The sequence below is a fragment of the Pongo pygmaeus genome, chromosome 3, assembly GCF_028885625.2.
Source record: "Pongo pygmaeus isolate AG05252 chromosome 3, NHGRI_mPonPyg2-v2.0_pri, whole genome shotgun sequence".
Taxonomy (NCBI): domain Eukaryota; kingdom Metazoa; phylum Chordata; class Mammalia; order Primates; family Hominidae; genus Pongo; species Pongo pygmaeus.
This window is the reverse complement of record NC_072376.2, coordinates 78,837,795-78,856,960: the sequence shown is the minus strand read 5'-3', so window position 1 is coordinate 78,856,960 and position 19,166 is coordinate 78,837,795.

Here is a 19,166-nt window from a genome sequence, read left to right as displayed (position 1 = left end):
TGTATTTTTATGTATTCTTGTCATCATACAGGTTCAAGGGGCATTCGCCATTTGAAATTATATATTTTTTTAATTTTTCCAAATACGATTATTATCCAATAAGGCAAATATAGGTTTGACACAAAATATGCTCACATATTTCATTTCCTAAGTATGCTCAGTTTACTTAATATTCAAATTATTTAAATTTTATTTTAAATGTTAACTGCTGAATTTATTACTCATTTGTCTGAAACTGCCAAATCAATTGTTCAAATTGCAAATGGAAAATTAACAAGTGAACTTAATTCGATTCTTAATGCATAAGTTTTGTGATAATGAACATAGTGGTTAGCACATGTTACCTAGAGGAATTTTAATTAGTCCACAAAGAAATTTGTGTATCTCTGCAGAGAAATCCATTTAAAGATATGACTCCCAAAGCATGAGTGTGCTAGGGACCCAACACATAACATGTTGAAACTTTAAAAAATAAAGTAATAGAAATATGATAAGGCATCTCTCAGCCAGGGGTCCACATACACATGAACTTACCCTAGAAAGTTTAAAAGAAACTCAAATGAAGAGAATCCTTGTAGACTTCTGGACAAGGTTGAACAGGGAAAAGTGAGATGCCTATGCTACACAAAGCAGAAAGCAGTATTGATTCCTTGGGTGGAAGGAATTAGAGAAGAAAATAGTGTTATTAAATCTCACTAGGGAAATATATATATATATATGTGTGTGTGTATATATATATATATGTGTATATATATATATACACACGCACACACATACACAAATATTTATTAGCCAGGGTTCTTCAGAGACTGTATTAGCCACTGTTCTTCAGAGAAACAGAAGCAATAGGATGTGTGTGTCTGTTTGTGGGTGTATGTATAAAGAGATTTATTTAAATAACTGGCCTATGTGATTGTACAGAATTGGTGAGTCTAATATCAGATGGGCTAGTCTGGCTGGCTGGAGACTCAAGAAAGAGATGTAACTCAAGTCCAAAGGCAGTCTGTTGGCAAACCAGGATGACCCAACATTGCAGATGAGGTCTGAAGGTATTCTGCTAGCAGAATTCCCTTGTGCTTGGGGAGAGCTGTCTTTTCATCTATACAGGCCTTCAGCTGATTGGATGAGGCCCACCCACATTATGGAGGGCAATCTGCTTTACTCAAAGTCATCCAACTTAAATGTAAATTTCATCCAAGAACAATCTTACAGAAACATCCGAAATAGTGGTTAGCCTCAGATATCTGGGCACTGTGGTCCAGCTAAGTTGACACATAAAATGAGCCACCACAAGTAGGGACTGCCCTACGGGAGCTATAGTCTTGGAGAGGCACAGCAATTACAAGATCCCTGACAGTGAAGTGGGGAAGCAATGATCCAGTCTCAGTTACTACTGAATAGTTAGGGCAAGACTACAAAGCATAGGGGCTAGGCCTCCTGCAGAGCTCTTTCACTCTGGGTTCTACTCAATACTTTGAGTCATACAAGTAACTTGTAGATGGGGTAGTGGTTAGTTCAGTACATGGAAAGGACCTGTCAGAAAGGTCTGCTCATTGAGGTGCAGCTATTCGTCTTTAATTTCCGACAAGATTATACATCATGATGCAGAACACCAGCCCTTATGTGACAGAAACTACATGGCAGGCTCTGAATTGTCATGAGTCTATCACCCACTGTCTCATGTGTCTAAGCAACTTGATATTCAGAAACTTGGCATTTCTTGTGCATTAGATTCGTTCAGCATGAGGCCATCGACATTGATCCTGGGGTATATTCTGTGGAATATCAAGGTGAGACAGGCCTGTCGAGACCACATTACCAGGGTTGACATAGTCCAAATCAAAGCAATGCAGCTCTACTGATTTTCCTGCCAAGCTAAGGTAAACTGCTTCTTTATGTTTTCAGAAATTGGATTTCAGAAGGATACATTTGCCTCAGTAATAGTTGCATACCAGATACTATGGACTGTGTTGCTTTCTTTCCATACTGTTACATCTGAAATGGCAGCCACTTTGGTTTCCCCACCTGATTCAACTTTAAATAGTTCAATGTATTTCTCCAAAAACCATCTGGCTTTTACACAGGACAAACTACCAGGTAGAACAGATAAGCAACTGGAATCATTATGTCTTCATCTTTCAAGATTTCATGATGGCATCAATCTTTGCAAACCCTCCAGAGATGCAATACCACTGTGGTTCACTATTTGCACATGTGCACGTGTCTGTATGTGTGTGTGTGTGTGTGTGTGTGTGTTGGAGGGCCAGTGCATGGGATTTCACTCAGCATTTACTACTATAGTAGTACTAACACAGTAAGTTAAGAATCCAATGTGCATATTCTATGAGTTAATAAATGTATCTATAACAACTACACATTCAGAAACTAGAAACAAGGTATAAGTTGTGTATAAAAGCCTATTGGAGTCCCTGGAAATTTCAGGTTAGCTTTTCTTTTGTCATTGCTCCTCGAAGGAACTCCCATTTGGGGCAGTGGAACATGGTAGCAATATCTATCAATCCCTAAAATATGTCAGTATTACCCGTTCCACAGTGCATAGTCACTAAAGAAAATGGTCACAGGTTCCTCAATGTTTACACTATACTTCTGTATCCACATTGCAGAATCTTTATCCAGGTGACCCAGCATGGCCTCATTAATGGGACTCAGGTCTAAGAACTGGCTTAAGTATATAAAGTAGATAAGCTTCCACATGTTTCCTCTGTACCAACCTGAATCAGGCTTCTACCCAACAGAATCATCAGACAAAAGGGTACCATGATAGGCTGCTTACCACTTTCATTTTTTGAGAACCCATGCTCAGGTTGCCACCTTCAAAGTTCCATGTAGGTCCAAACATTCTCACTGATACATTATCCATGTTCTCTGTGGCAGTAATTGCACCCATCTTATCTCTGATAATTAAGCCTTTGAAATCAGAGATTTCAAGTCTATTGATGAAACATTTGAACATTCAGTTGTACTCTTGAACATTTCGGCTTGTAGAATGGGTGAGCAAGTTGTGCTTACAAAATTTATCCTAACATGACAATTTCTTTAAACTTATTCCTTGCTTTGTATTATTCCAAGGGAATTCTAGTATGTGAATTGTATTAAAAATAGGCTATAAGCTCTAACCTTCAAAGAGATCTCAAAACAAACTGTTAGAGGCCCCCATTTGAGCTGAAAAATTAAATTCAAAATCCAACATTAATGCAACTGTATCAAAAAATTTGAACCAACCCAACTTTAAATAGTAACTTTTTCTGTTTATTTGGTTGGAATCCATTCCTACAGTTGCTCCCCTGGCTTGTTCTGATACAAAGTAGCGTGTGCTTCCAATTCCTTTGACATCTGTTTCTCCCAGAAAACACCTTGATGTTCCCTTCTGGGGGACTCTCATTGGATCAAAAACCAAGCATTCACACTTGGGGGTTCCAAGAGAAAATTAAGCTCCAGTGCCCTAAGGAATTTGTTGTATGTGATGAAGTAACTTACTTCCTATCCATCTATGATGGGACTAGCTATATACAATCCTTGGGGAATTTGAGGAAATAGTCACTCGCATAATTTTCCATAAGACTTAATTCTCTTGCTGGACCCTGGCTGAGAAAGCCTGTACATGGACACTTTGAAAGGAGGGGATATCTGTCCCAGGTGAAGTCATTAAACATCTCTTTGCAATTATCAGATAGGAGAGAATAGGTAGCTATCTCTGGCAAGGAAGCTTCAGGGATAGTAGGTTGTTCACAATCCTCTGTTTTATCTGTCTGTTCATATATGCTTATTCCAAGCCTCAAGGTTCCATTCTTTCCCAATCAGTGCTTTAACTAACATAAAACTTGTGAAGTCCTGTATTTAACTGATTTTGCAGTATTATATTTCAGATCTGATCTTTAATCACATATGTCCTACAAATACAAGAAACACTAAAGGTTATTTTAAAGATCATCATAGAAGTTTTCTTCTAGGAATCTCCACTTAGCAGTTCGGTGCTAGGAATTCAAGCCCCACTTTGTTGTTTTGTTGTTGTTTTGTAAACCATCCAGTGTATTCAGAGGCAACTTGTTTATATAAATGCTAATACTCACAGCATTTATTATCTCCGCTGCCATCAGATACAATGGGCGCTTAATCTCCAAAAACTTTCCCTTCCACCTCACGATGATGCAGGGTTTTTTGCTCCTTAGCTCAGCAAGGTCTGTGTTCTCGTCTCACAACAAGGAAGAAAGAGGCACATAGACACTCAAATAGTGAGTGCAGTAGAATTTATTAAGTGAAAAGGAAAGCTCTCAGCTAAAGGAGGGGTCCTGAAAGCAGGTTGTTGGTTGCCCCCCTTCACAACTGAATACAAGGGCTTTTATATATCCAAGCTGAAGGGGCTGAGTTCCTTATTTGTATAGGGTGTGAATTCCTGGTGGCTCCACCTGCCCTTCCAGGGTGCACATGGGCCCTTAGTCTGAGCCACTCCATATTGATTTATTTCCCTTACTGTGCATGCGTTAAGAAATGGAATTTTCCATTGCAGGCATGTTCAGATGAGCCCCCTCCCCCACTCTGCAACTCCCCTTATCTGCACAAAACATCTGGTGTAAGCACTTGTGGAACAGGTAGCAGGTTCTCTGGGGGACCCTTCCCTTACTGTCTGCTTAAAGCAAGCTGGCTAGCTCCTTCTGATAAGAATCATTTGAATAATTATGATAATACTGCCTGCTCAGGATATCAATGTGAAGCATATATTTCCCAGTCCAGTCCAAAATCCTCTATTGAAGGCCACTTCTAGAACAGAATACTGGCAATTAGAGTCACACAGAATATAGAGGGACTACATACAGAATTGTGGGAAGAAATAAGGGACGAAATCAGATCAGAGTTGGTAAAACGTAGCCCCAACAGATTGTCAACTGTGTGAATCTGTTAGCACCTCCAAGAATAAAGAGGTAAAGAAGGAAATAGTTTTGTCAGAACCCACTGAGACATGAACATCTGAGTTGGTTTTGCCTACAGTTGGCTGTTTTCTTAGATGTACACAGCTGAGTATAAAATAAATGCAAAATTCCGTTTCTAAAATTCTCTTCCTTGATTGTCTGAGCATGTCTCTTTTTAACCAGAAGTCAACTGAGGGCAGAGAAAGGAAGGGAAAGGTGGAAATGAGATCTGGATGATCAGGTGAAGGATAACTAGCACAGTATCATGTCAACTGTAGTTACTCCAATATTCTAGCAATATCTTTACCATTTATGTTAGTAGTAATAAAATATTCTTATATACTAATTAATATGAAATACAAATAACATATGTAAGTATAATAAATATAAGTGAAACTATAAAATGTAAGCATTTAGAATATAAATAAGAAGTATTCATAATGTAAGTAATAAAAATATTTAATGTAGTTCAATACGTAGAGTGTTCCAGGTACTTTATAAATATATGCGTGTCTAAGTAAGATTTTATCTGTTACAGTCCTCACTAAATCTTATTTGGTATCAATTCATAACATATTCAGAAAATAGGGTCCCCTCCGCTTTAAGGTCACACATTTGATAAGTGATGGAACAAGGACTGAAAAACCACAGGATATCCAAGTCAGTGCAGGGATATAGAAACCACCTTTGAACACCAAAAGCAATGGCAACAAAAGCCAAAATTGACAAATGGGATCTAATTAAACTCAAGAGCTTCTGCACAGCAAAAGAAACTACCATCAGAGTGAACAGGCAACCTACAAAATGGGAGGAAATTTGCGCAACCTACTCATCTGAAAAGGGCTAATATCCAGAATCTACAATGAACTCAAACAAATTCACAAGAAAAAAACAAACAACCCCATCAAAAAGTGGGCGAGGGAGATGAACAGACACTTCTCAAAAGAAGACATTTATGCAGCCAAAAAACACATGAAAAAATGCTCACCATCACTGGCCATCAGAGAAATGCAAATCAAAACCACAATGAGACACCATCTCACACCAGTTAAAATGGCAATCATTAAAAAGTCAGGAAACAACAGGTGCTGGAGAGGATGTGGAGAAATAGGAACGCTTTTACACTGTTGGTGGGACTGTAAACTAGTTCAACCAATGTGGAAGTCAGTGTGGCGATTCCTCAGGGATCTAGAACTAGAAATACCATTTGACCCAGCCATCCCATTAGTGGGTATATACCCAAAGGACTATAAATCATGCTGCTATAAAGACACATGCACACGTATGTTTATTGCGGCGTTATTCACAATAGCAAAGACTTGGAACCAACCCAAATGTCCAACAATGATAGACTGAATTAAGAAAATGTGGCACATGTACACCATGGAATACTATGCAGCCATCAGAAATGATGAGTTCATGTCCTTTGTAGGGACATGTATGAAATTGGAAATCATCATTCTCAGTAAACTGTTGCAAGGACAAAAAACCAAACACTCATAGGTGGGAATTGAACAATGAGACCACATGGACACAGGAAGGGGAACATCAGACTCTGGGGACTGTTGTGCGGGTGGGGAGGGGGGAGGGATAGCATTAGGAGATATACCTAATGCTAAATGACTAGTTAATGGGTGCAGCACACCAGCATGGCACATGTATACATATGTAACTAACCTGCACATTGTGCACATGTACCCTAAAACTTAAAGTGTAATAATAATAAAATTAAGAAAAAGAAACCACCTTTGAGCTGTTTCAATTCTAATATAGACAAAATGAACTTGATTATTCTTATTTTATAAATTGTGCTATTGTACAAACAAAGGTAAAACTAAAATTCCCTATTCAAGGAAGAACACAGCTAACGAGCACCACAGTTAGGGAGAGAACCTGAGTCTTTGGCACCAGAGGGAGCCTCCCTTGTGTGCCCATTTCAGATCCTTCAAACAAGCTGTTTCTTTGCTGCTTCCCAGATAATTATACTATAATTGCATGCTTTAAATTAAGTTTAAATGTATGCTTCCAGTATTTTTACTGACCAGTTTGTGTACAATCAGCCTTAAAGAATTATGCAAAGATCTTGTTTAGGTTCCCTCGGTTTCAAATTACTTTTTATTTTACTTAATTATAAAGGGCATTTGTCTCTTCTAATATGCAATAATTAGGTTTAAGTGTATAGGCATATAAATTGATTCTTGGCAATGCCTCTATAGCATATATAATTTTACATTTTAAGTTTAATTTATTTGCATATTTGATCTTTATCTGGTTTAATATATGTACATACATTGAAATATATGTGTATATATATTTATATGTATACATATGTGTCCATAGGTGCATGTGTACGTGTGCATAGGTCTGTGTATATACTCAACCCATATCTGTTACTAAATGTATTAAACATTTTCTTAAAAGGGAAATACCTTGGGCCACCGTCAGAAATCTGTGTCTACCTTGTGTTTTTCAGGAAGCAACAGATTTATGCTGCTTCCTCAATCTCTGCTGATGGCCTGTCTTTGATTCCCTTTGAGCTAGACATCACAACTGACTGCCTCTGCCACTGTACTAAGGCATATCGTCCTCTAAGTCAAATAATTACTAATTTGGTCTGCACAAATCTCTGCACATGTGTAGAGCACATAAACACTACTTCCTAGGTTGATTCGTAAGAGGGAACTCAGGTATGAAAGTAGCAATCCTGAGGCAATGGATGATGAGCCTGAGGGTGGAAGCCGCGCTCCCCTCTCACACCCTGTCTCTGTGCTTACCTGCACACTCTGATGTGAGGGGCCCTTCAGGCAGCCACTAGCAAATCTGTTATGCTCATTTCCTGATAGAGCAAAATGACGACCTTTTTCTTCATTTAAGATTTTTCCTTTTCTTAATATTCAAATATATAAGAAAAATTGTTTACAATTTATCTCACTTTTATAAGCTCCTGATGATTATTAATTCAAATATCTAAAACACAATTAAAGTAGTTCTGAGAATGGATGTTTGACTCATTCAGTCTGTCTATCCAGATTTCTTCACTGAGCATGTATGAAGTTACTGGGATAAATTGGTGAAGAAAGAGATGAAATTGTTCCCCTCATGGAGCTCATAATACAGTTGGGGAAAAACAACTATTGAGAAAATGAGAGGTATAACACACATGTGCTAAAAATTAACATGTGCTACAGAGATAAAGCAGAGATGGAGATAAGAGGCAGGTGTTGCAGCATTAAATAAGGTGGTCAGTTAAGAACTTAACAAGGAGGTGTCATTTTAGTAGAAATTGAAGGAGATGAGCGAGTGAGACATTTGCATATATGTAGGAAGAGTATTTTAGGCAGAGGAAGCAGCTAGAACTGCATCCCTGCAAGAGAAGCACACCAGTGTATTTAGGGACAGCAGGAAATCTTCAGAAACTGAGGGCCATAAAACAGCAAGGAACTCACAGGACATGGGGTTAGAGAGCAAAAGGGTGTTAGACAGGGATGGGGCATGTCTCGCTGGGCAGATGGGAAGCTGAAAGAGAAACTGAGCAGAAGCAATAAGTGACATGAAAACCAGCACTGGCTCAGAAGTTCTTCATCCTTGATTCTGCATAACCCATGAAAGCAATGTCTGTCCCTGTTTTGTGAAAACATATGTGGTGGAGAGATTAGTGTGCCTGGCTCAGGGTACATCTTCAATAAATAGTCATTGACTGACTGACTTTGCTTTATTTTCATTAAGTAAAACTAAAGTTGAACATAAGCAGAAAGATATTTTAAAAATAAAATATGTTGTCATATTCAAAATATGCCAAGGTTTAAGATTTCAGTAGAAATATTTGCATCCCACTGTGAAAATTGGGCATATGTTGGTAAAAGATCAAACTTCTATTGTTATCTTATGAAATTCCAATTCTTCTGCATCCCCAAGACAGTTTAAATCAAAGTTGAAGCAAATCCCCAGTGCTTCCAGGTTTGTAGTTATAACTTGATTTTTCATTACAATTTAATAGTAAATTAAATTTACTATTATACAATGTAATAATAGTTCCTTGTTTTATAATATTCAAATTTCCACAATTATGAAGTTTATGTAGGGAAGAAAAATTGTCTTAACCAGATCATTTCCACTAATAAATTAATAAAATTAGTCACTAATCACACCTTACACACCACTTAACACTAACATCTTTGCTATGCTGTCATGGTAATGGGAATTGTAATTAGTATATTGAAAATACAAATTTTGAATTTCAATGTTTCTATCTTGGTCTGTGAAGACAAAGAAAGTGTTGAAAAGAAAAAAAGAATTACATTTAAAGCTATTGACAATCAGTATCTTCCAATGTGAGACCAACTGACAATTGAAGAAAAAAAAGAAGATGAAGCCTTAAAAGAAAATGACAAATAACATGGCTGGCATGGTGGCTCATGCCTGTAATCCCAGCACATGGGAGACAGGAGGATTGCCTGAGGCCAGAAGTATGAGACCAGACTGGACAATAGAGTAAGACCCCAGTCTCTACACAAAATTTAAACATTAGCCGAGAGTGGTGGTGCACACCCATGTAGTCTTAGCTACTTTGGATGCTGAGGTGGGAGGACCCCTTGAGCCCACAGGTTTGAGGCTGCAGTGAGCTAGGATTGTGCCACTGCACTCCAGTCTGGGTAACACAGTGAGACCTTGGCACCAGCATGGCACATGTATACATATGTAACTAACCTGCACATTGCGCACATGTACCATAAAACCTAAGGTATAATACTAATAATAATAATAAAAAAATAACAAGTTTTGATACACAGTCCCAAAGGATTCTCGAGAAATAACAAATTAAAAAATTTCAAAATACAAAAAAAAAAAGAAAATAATAAAATTAAAAGACAATGATGTATACATCAAAGATTAATTTAGAAACTTGAGAAAATTGATAAAGCCTTCCAATATTCTTTTTCAAAAATGGCAACCTTTATGATCATACTAAAAGTCAAATATGAATTAAAATATGCCATATTATATCATCATACATTTTACCTTTAAATTATGTAAATCATCACTTGAGTGACTTTTTGATTGGTTTGGCATTCGGTTGAAACAAATCATTGGTAAAAATGATTTAAAATGTTCTTTACAATTTTTAGTTTTATTTCTAGGGAAAAACATATAAGCCATTTGTATATTATCTTCTCTAAAATGTTAGTCTTTGTTTTAAGTTAAATTACTTAAGAAGCCGTTTTTTTCCTGTACTGATTATTCTTACTTTCAGCTATTAACAATTTCCTGTACATTATTTAGATAAAATAAATCATTTAATAATATTTTATTCTCAAATATAATTGTACTTTTGTCAATCATTTTCTTTCACAATGAGTGAACTATTGTTTATAAAACTATTGCATTTAGACCTCTGATTATCCCAAGGAAGGGAAAAAACCCGTATTGAGTCCCAAAGTATATTTTGCCAATTATTATTATATCATTAAATTACCTAAAAAAGAAAACAATAAGGGGCATGGATGAGGCTTAGAGACTTTTAAGTAACTTATAACAATTTGTAAAGCTGGTAAGAAACAAAGTCATTATTTAGACTCATGGTTGTCTCTTACAAATTTTCTTATTTTCATCATATTAATACATGTTCAACTGGCAACTGTTTTCCATTGAAATCTATGTCGTTTTATGTGTGGAAAAAGAAGTCAAATATTTAAATCTGGTTTTACAGGAATATTAAGTTAACTTTTTATACTTAGGATAATGAATTAACATGAAGGAATAAAAGTTTACTCATATATTTCATAGCTACTATGACCAACCTCAAAAGTAATCATAGATTCATAATTTGTTAATTAGTTTTCCTTTTTGTAATATGGAAATGTAATGGTTTTGTGTCTCAAAAGACCAGTTAAAGCTCAACTAACCAACTAAGTGACAAATATGTTTTGAGTGTTATGTGGTCACATTGTGTCTAGTACTATATAATATTTTTTTAAAAAAATGCTTGTTCTCAAGGAACTTACAAGAAAATTGAGAATATACATACATATAGAAAGTTAGAATATATAAAATAATGTTATTTAAGGCTAACTGAATTGTTAAATTATCTTTCTTTTACTCAAAGAAACATTGAAATTATTAAAGGAATAAAAGTTTTTATTATAAATTTAAATGTTATGGTAATTTATTTCTTACTATCATCTTGAAATCTTTCTTTTTTTTTGCCGAAGAATACTAACTAAAAAGTAGGTTTGCTTCAAAGTTTGAACTTTGACAAATGATAGTCTTTCACAGTAAGTTAAAAAAAATAGCAGCTAGGTTTTGTTTTGATTCTAAAACAAATATGTCTAGTCATAAGAGAAGAAATGATTATATCCCATGGAACTATCCATATGTCCTTCTGGCACTTGCAGGTTTAGAAAAATGAATGAAACAACCAATAAGCTAATGAATAAAATGTGTAGGAAATAGCATCGCAGAATGTTGACAAATGTAAATTTCTACAGTCCTGACTAGAAATTGGCACACGACAGAGCCATCAAAATTAAGTGCCAGAAGCTCAGTACAAAAAGGCTTCAAGATGTTTAACTATAGGCATATTTAGTTTTCTAATTCAGCCAAATTTCTACACATGCTGGAGACTTTTGTAGTAGAGGAACATTCAGCTGTATGTTTTGACATCCAGCTTGGCATCTCTGAAAATCAAGCTCTGAAAGCTACAGTACAGAAAGAAAAGCTAGAGATCAGATTTTCATGATTTTTTATGAAAGATGTTTAATGGTCTTGATGTGACTCCAGCTCTAAAATGTTACTGGCACAAAATATCACAAATTATCCAGCTTTCTTTTGCCAAAGCCACATGGAAACTGAAGCTATTTTCCATATTTTTCTTTAATTTTGTAAATGGAAAGCTTAATGACCCCATGCTCTGCATGACTTTGTCAAAGAGATATTGATACAAAACAATAATGCAAAAATAACATAAATATTAAATCACAGGTTCTTGCTGTCTTGATCTGCATCTGCATTTATAAAATGTGTTTTTAGGTGAAAACAAATATTAAACTCATTACAAAGAAAAATTGGTTGATTTTCAGTGGCTGGCTCAATTGAAATTGAACTGTTTATTTCTCAAACTTATTATAGACTCAATAATACTTCTCTATATCACTTACCATATGGTATTTAAACTTATGAATAAGTTTAACAGCATGGATAAATGTATTCATAAGTTTAAATCCTTATGAATAATATGGGTACACTTACAAGGTATTTAAACTTAGGTATCACAAACATAAAATATTTAAACTTAGATAGGCACAGGCATTCTTTGAAAGTATGAATACCATCACTTCCTTCCCTTCATATCGATAAAAATATAGCACACAAAATCAGTTTCTGTTTGTGATTTTTGTTGTTGTTTCTTTTGTAGACATGATGTCTTACTATGTTGCCCAGCCTGGTCTCAAACTCCTAGTCCCAAGTGACCTCCCACCTCAGCTTCCCAAAGTTCTGCGATGATAAGCATGAGCCATCATGCCCAGCCACTGTTGTATTTTTAAACATTCAGATGTAATCTCTGCTTCCTTAATTACAAATACTCTGGTCAGAGATAGAATATGACAGATAAAAGATACTTGTGATTAGATGCTTGTTGCCAAAATTACAAAGTTTGTGTGATCATCAACTTTTTCTTTTTTTTTTTTTTCCATATCCTATTGGTTCTCCAATACTTGTCCATATTATCACTAAAGAGAGGTCACATCTAAACTCTTGTTATCATAAACCAGTGAAGGAAACTGGTAATAAAATATGCCTTTTCAACAGAGAGATGCAACAGTTGATGATTATATTTCCATAAGCTCCTATAAATCCTAGAGAAAACCAGTTGTTTTAAAAGCATGTTTATGAATATCCATCAGAATATTTTTTAACACCATTTAGGGTACTATGATGAATATAACTGATTTAAACCAAAATCTATAGTTGTTTTGATTTCTACAGTTCAATTTTTATTTGCTCTTTATTCAGAATAGTAATGGTTACAATTAAAAATCCTTATGCATAGCTTGTTAACCATAAATGCAGCCTTCCTTTAGAGATTTGTATATACTAAATGTACAGGATAAATGATCTGCTATGAAATGCTTTTCCTTGAGAGCATGCAGTGTATGTGAATCATGATAAAGAATTCAGCACCAGTGGCACCAGTGATAACAAATGACAGGGATTGATAATATTTTGGAGCATTTGAAAATTTATCTTTATACATTAAATGTTAAACACAGAAAGCATCCATTATGTATAACAAACACATATGGGGTATTTATTCAACTTCTGATTCAGTTGAACGGTTTGCTTTTTGGGCTTTGAAATTATAGAAATAATTCCAGAAGACCAGCACAATTACATGCATAACTCTAGTGGCTTTATGTTATTGTGTTATATACATGGTATGTGTATGGATTTCTCCACAATGAGTTTTGAAAGAGCATTGAAGCACGTGCTTAGAATACTTCTAAGTTCTAATGTATGAGAATTGTGAACCTAGAAAACTTTCCCAGTATGAACCTCTTTATCTTAATATTTATAATATAACAATTATTCCAGATCTGCCTACCATAATCTTTGGAAGCAAATTCTGTTTCTAAAACATCTATTTATCTTTCTCCTCCACCAATATTTCACCTTTCTTACACACTCTATACTGTTTTCTGCTCTTCTATTTCCTTCAAAATCTCTAATTCTCTTAGAGCTTCAGGTTTTGTTTCTGAGAAAATTACATGAGTTGAAATTCCCAGAAAGGGGTTTTTTGCTGTTGTTGTTGTCGTTTGTTTTTTCGAATGATATCTCACTATGTTGTCCAGGGTGGTCTTGGACTTCTGGGCTCAAGGAATCCTCCTGACTCAGTCTCTTGAGTAGCTGGGATTACAGGCGGGAACCATCACACCTGACTAGGATGTATTTTTATATAGCATTCATGAATTTTCCCTTTTTAATAAGATAGTTTATTTGAACAAGATGACTGGGTTCTCCAGCTGTGCTGTGTGTTTTTTTGTTCATTATTCATTACTATTGAAAAAAGGTGTACAGCAAGATCCTAAGTGCAGGGCACACCAACTGTTTTCTAGATGTATTAGATGATGTAAAAGTGAGATCCTGCCAGGAATGTATGTTACTGCATGACACTAATATAGTTAGCTAAATCTTTTAACTATATTGGAAAGAGTCATTTAGGATAGCACTGCTCATCCTATATTCAAATTAACATTGCAGACCTTGAGAAGATATTTTTAAAAGAAAGGAAATTATCCTTCAGACTGAGTAAAACTGAAGTAAAATAGGAAATATATGTGTGACTGCCAGTTTTGAGAGACATGTAAAATACATAGTTGTTTCTAGTATTTTCCCCACTAAAAGGCAAATGCTGATTTTTGACGAATGTGCTTTCCTGATTGGCAACTACATGCATCATTCTTCCGGTCATGAAATCATGTACCTGTTCATTGTGAAGTGTTTAGAATTCTGTGAACAATGCTCGTAGGGCCACTCGTTTCTAAATGAGAGAATGTGCCTGGCTGCTTTGGACACCATCTTGCTTGGACATGCACATGTGAGCAGAATTCCGCTGCTGGTTTCAATATGGACTCCTCTCTAGCACTTTTCTATTTAACTAACTGAAATGTAATGACCTAGAGGAAACAGAGGCAGTTGAATTAAAACATTTGTAACTATGCACAATCAATTATGACCTCTGCTGTTAGCTATGGCTCACTAAAGGCTGATTATTTTCATTTATATGTTCTGCAAACACTTTAACTTCAGAGTAATTAAAATCTAAACTTCAAATTTTTCCAGAAAACCAGGACTGTTTCCAACTGTCCCATTTTTTAAAACTAATGGTGGCAAAATTAAACCACCTGTCCAAAGCTAAAAGACAGTTATAACTTATCAAGCCCTACAAATATGTGTTAATGACAGCCATTTTTTTCCATAAATTACCAGCATTCTCCAGAATTTCATCAGCAAGAATGGGGTGAGAAGTTTATAAGTGGTTTTTCTTCACTAATCTTTATCACTCCCATACATTTTATCTGCAAATTAAAGTTTATTTGTGTAAAGTTTCCATGCATAACTTTTTCAGTACTTATAATGTTTAAATGGTGTGACTAAGCTTTATGAGATCTTGAGCCTTTTTAGTCTATAATACCTACAAACTGCATGTTTATTTTCTTCAATTCCCCAATATAATCCATTTTTAAAATAGTTGATTTGGTTCAAGCATTTTTCCACAAACAAGTCTTCATTTGAGCTCCTGGACTTTTGTTTCTACCATCTCTTCTACTCTTTTCCATTTTTCAGGATCTCTTTATTCTTTAAGATACAGGCACACAAGCATATTTCTCACATGAAGACTTGCAACATACCCAGTCAATTCTTCCTTCCCTAAATAATGGCAAAATACATGGCCCTCATTATTCACTACCAACACTACAAGATAGCACATATTTTTAGTTTTCTGAATAGTACTAATATGGTTTGGTATTGTCCCCACCCAAAATCTCATCTTGAATTGTAATCTCCATAATCCCCGCTTATCAAGGGTGGGACCAAGGATGGAGGTAATTGGATCACGGGGGCGGTTTACCCACTGCTGTTCTTGTGATGGTGAGTAAATCTCAGGAGATCTGATGGTTTCATAAGTATCTGGCATTTCCCCTGCTTATGTTGTAGGATTTTCTCATTAGTTCAGCTGAAAATGGGGTCCTTGTCACATGACCATGAAATATTAGGCATGCAGACACTTCAAAGGGTGAGAGAAATAGAACTTATTGGGCAAAAGGGGAAAAAAGGGAAACAGGGACCCTCAGCAGAGTGAGAGTCCTGCTAGTATAGGCTTCCCACCTTGCAGATTGAATTCCAGGTTCCACCCCAGAACAGGAGAGGCTATCCCTGCTGCAAACAATGCAAACTTTCCGAGGCTCCACTCCAGTGTGCATTCCTCCCAGTGCTCAGATTGGTTGGAGGTTCTCTGGTCACCCTTTGTACTTGGTCATCTCACTTGCACTCACTCTGCCCTGCCGCCCTGTGAAGAAGGTCCTGCTTCTCCTTTGCCTTCCACCATGATTGTAAGTTTCCTGAAGCTTCCCCAGCAATGCAGAACCATGAATCAATTAAACCTCCTTCCTTTATACATTACCCAGTCTCGGGCAGTTCTTTATAGCAGCGTGAGAACGAGCTAATACAAATATGTATATTTAGATGTATTTCAAAATACATTTAAACACCTTGAGGGTGAAGGTTGTGTTGTGTATTTCCTTTAGATGAGTATGTGGCTGAATTAGCCTTTCTTGCATAACTATATTAGTTTGCTAGGGACATCACAACAAAGAAGCACAAACTGGATGGCTTAAAAACCATAAAATCATGGTCTTACAGTTCCAGAGGCTACAAGCCCAAGAACAAGGTGTTGTCAGGTTTGGTTCCTGTGAGAGGGAATCAATTTCATGCCTTTCTCCTAGCTTCTGCTGGTCTGCTGCCAACCTACAGTATTCCTTGCCCTATAGAAGCATCACCCTGAATCTACACATGGTGTTCTCCTTGTGTGCATGTTTGTATCTGAATTCTCACTTTAAAAAATATGTATTATTATTATTTTAAGATGGAGTTTCGCTCCTGTTGTCCAGGCTGGAGTGCAGTGGCGCAATCTCTGCTCACTGCAACCTCCGCCTCTTGGGTTCAAGCAGTTCTCCTGCCTCAACCTCCCAAGTAGCTGGGATTACAGGCACCCATCACCACGCCCAGCTAATTTTTATATTTTTAGTAGAGATGAGGTTTTGCCATGTTGGCCAGGCTGGTCTGGAACTCCTGCCCTCAGGTGATCCACCCTCCTTGGCCTCCCAAAGAGCTGAGATTATAGGCATGAGCCACCACACCCAGCCAACTCTCTTTCTTTATAAGAACACGTCAGATTAAATTAAGAGCCCATCCTAGCACAGTGTGACCTCATCTAACCTTACCTAATTATACCTGCAATTACCCTATCACCAGTTAATGTAATTCTGAGATACCAGAAGTTAGGATTTCAACATATGAATGAGGAGCAGACACAATTCAGCTCATGACAGTAGCAAACCATACAAAATTTAGAGGCTTAAAACAACAACCATTTACTTAACTAGAGATTCTGTGAGTCAGCAGTTTTGGTTAGGTTCAGCTGGATGGTTCTCTTGGCCTCAGCTGAGCTCATTCATTCATCTGTTCAGCAGGCAGTCAGCAACACAGCTCTGTTTTGGGAGCTGGCTGGCTGTTAGCTGGTGAAATGAGGGCAACTGAGCCACAGGTCTTCAGTCATCCAACGAGTTCACTCACCATTTTTCTAATGGCAACTAAGTAAATTTTTAAAAGTGAGAGCAAAACTGTGAAAGGCCTTTTGAGGTCTGGCTTGGAACTTCCAGTGTCATTTCTGCCAAAGCAAGCCACAAAGCCAGACCAAATCCGAGGGTATGGAAAATAGATTACACCTATTTTGCAAGGAGCTGCAGAGTCACACTGTGAAAGGGCATAGAGAGAAAAAAAAAAAATCTCAGTTAATTCTTGCAAACCTTTTATCAAATAACGAATGCCTCCCACAGTCCTGTCTCTGAAAAAATGTCATGCATGATGTAATATGATGTTATTTCTTTCTTTTCAATCCAGAGGTAACATGTAAAACTATGATAAACTTAGACATAATATCCCTAAGCCATCTGAATTCCAAATATGGCCGCATTTCTCTGGTATAATTTATACTTGTCCAATAGAAAAAAATGTAAATGTAAATGAAAAAGACCTCAGGATATAGAACTGGGATGCATCAAAGCATGATGGTGTAGGTATAAATGGGTGGCAGAGGAAATCAAGAAAAGTGAGGGAAATTGCAAAAGAGAATAAAATTTTAGGACTCTTTAAATGTATTATGTCAAGGGAGAAGTTAAGCCCTTTAGATTGAATCATGTAACATTTTTACAACTTCTGCTTCTAAAATTATAGATTAACTCTCTTCCTCACTGTTTTTATTCTATAAACGACCAGGAGAGAACAGAGATCAGACCTGCACCATTTCCAATCACTGAAATTTATTGTAAATTAACTTCCTCTTTATTGCCATTTGCCAAGCTCAGATGTGAGGATGCCCAAGACCCCATGACTATTACATCTTCAACATAAAAAACTAAATATGGATTTCCCCCCAAAAAAGGCCACCTCACCTAACCAGACCATTATAACTATGCATTGAGCCTTATAGTAAAAATTAAAATTCTATTAAATTTTCCTAAGCTTTGTCTATATAAACAATCTCAAACATCTATACTTAGAAAATGCTGACTTCCATTCTTTAAAATCTGTACTTCCCAGGTGGCTGTCCTCAATCTTTACACTTAAATAAACTCTGTAAGGGCTTGGCACCGTGGCTTACACCTGTAATGCCAGCACTTAGAGAGGCTGAGGCTGGAGAAACACTTGAGCTCAGGAGTTTAAGACCAGCCTGGGCAACACAGTGAGACCTCATTTCTATTAAAATGTTTTTTAAAAAATCTAGCTGGACGTGGTGGCTTGCACCTGTAGCCCCAGATACTCAGGTAGTCTGAAGTGGGAGGATCACTTGAGCCCAGGAGGTCAAGGCTGTAGTAAGCTTTGATCAAGCCACTGCACCCCAACCTGGGCAACAGAGAGAGACCCTGTCCAAATAAATAAATAAATATAAATAAAAGGTCATGCCACTGCATTCCAGCCTGGGTGACAGAGTGAGACCCTATCTCAATAAATAAATGAATAAATAAATATGCTCTTTAAACTAGATTCTGGCCCTTTTAATGGTTTTTAAGTTAACAGAATAAACACCCCAGGGAGGCATATCTGACAGCTGATTCATGTAAAAAAAAAAATCTATAACTGATTCATTAATATCAAAATGCCTGCAGAAAATAATGCATTTATACAGAATAATTTCCTTGTACAATCTGGAAGTGGAGCCTATTGCCAAAATTTCATTGTGTTTATATAGCATGATACAGGGGAGATATGATAATTCTGAAAAACAGAAGGAAATTTCATACTCAGCAGACAGGGTGATTTATTAAGCTTCTCCATGGCCTAAATTAAGTGTTTGTCAAATCCATAGTACTCCTATTACTGTTTCTATACCTACTAAATGATCTTCTGATTATGATGTAGCCACTCAGGCGCTTTGCTACCAGGCAGGAGGATCACTTATAT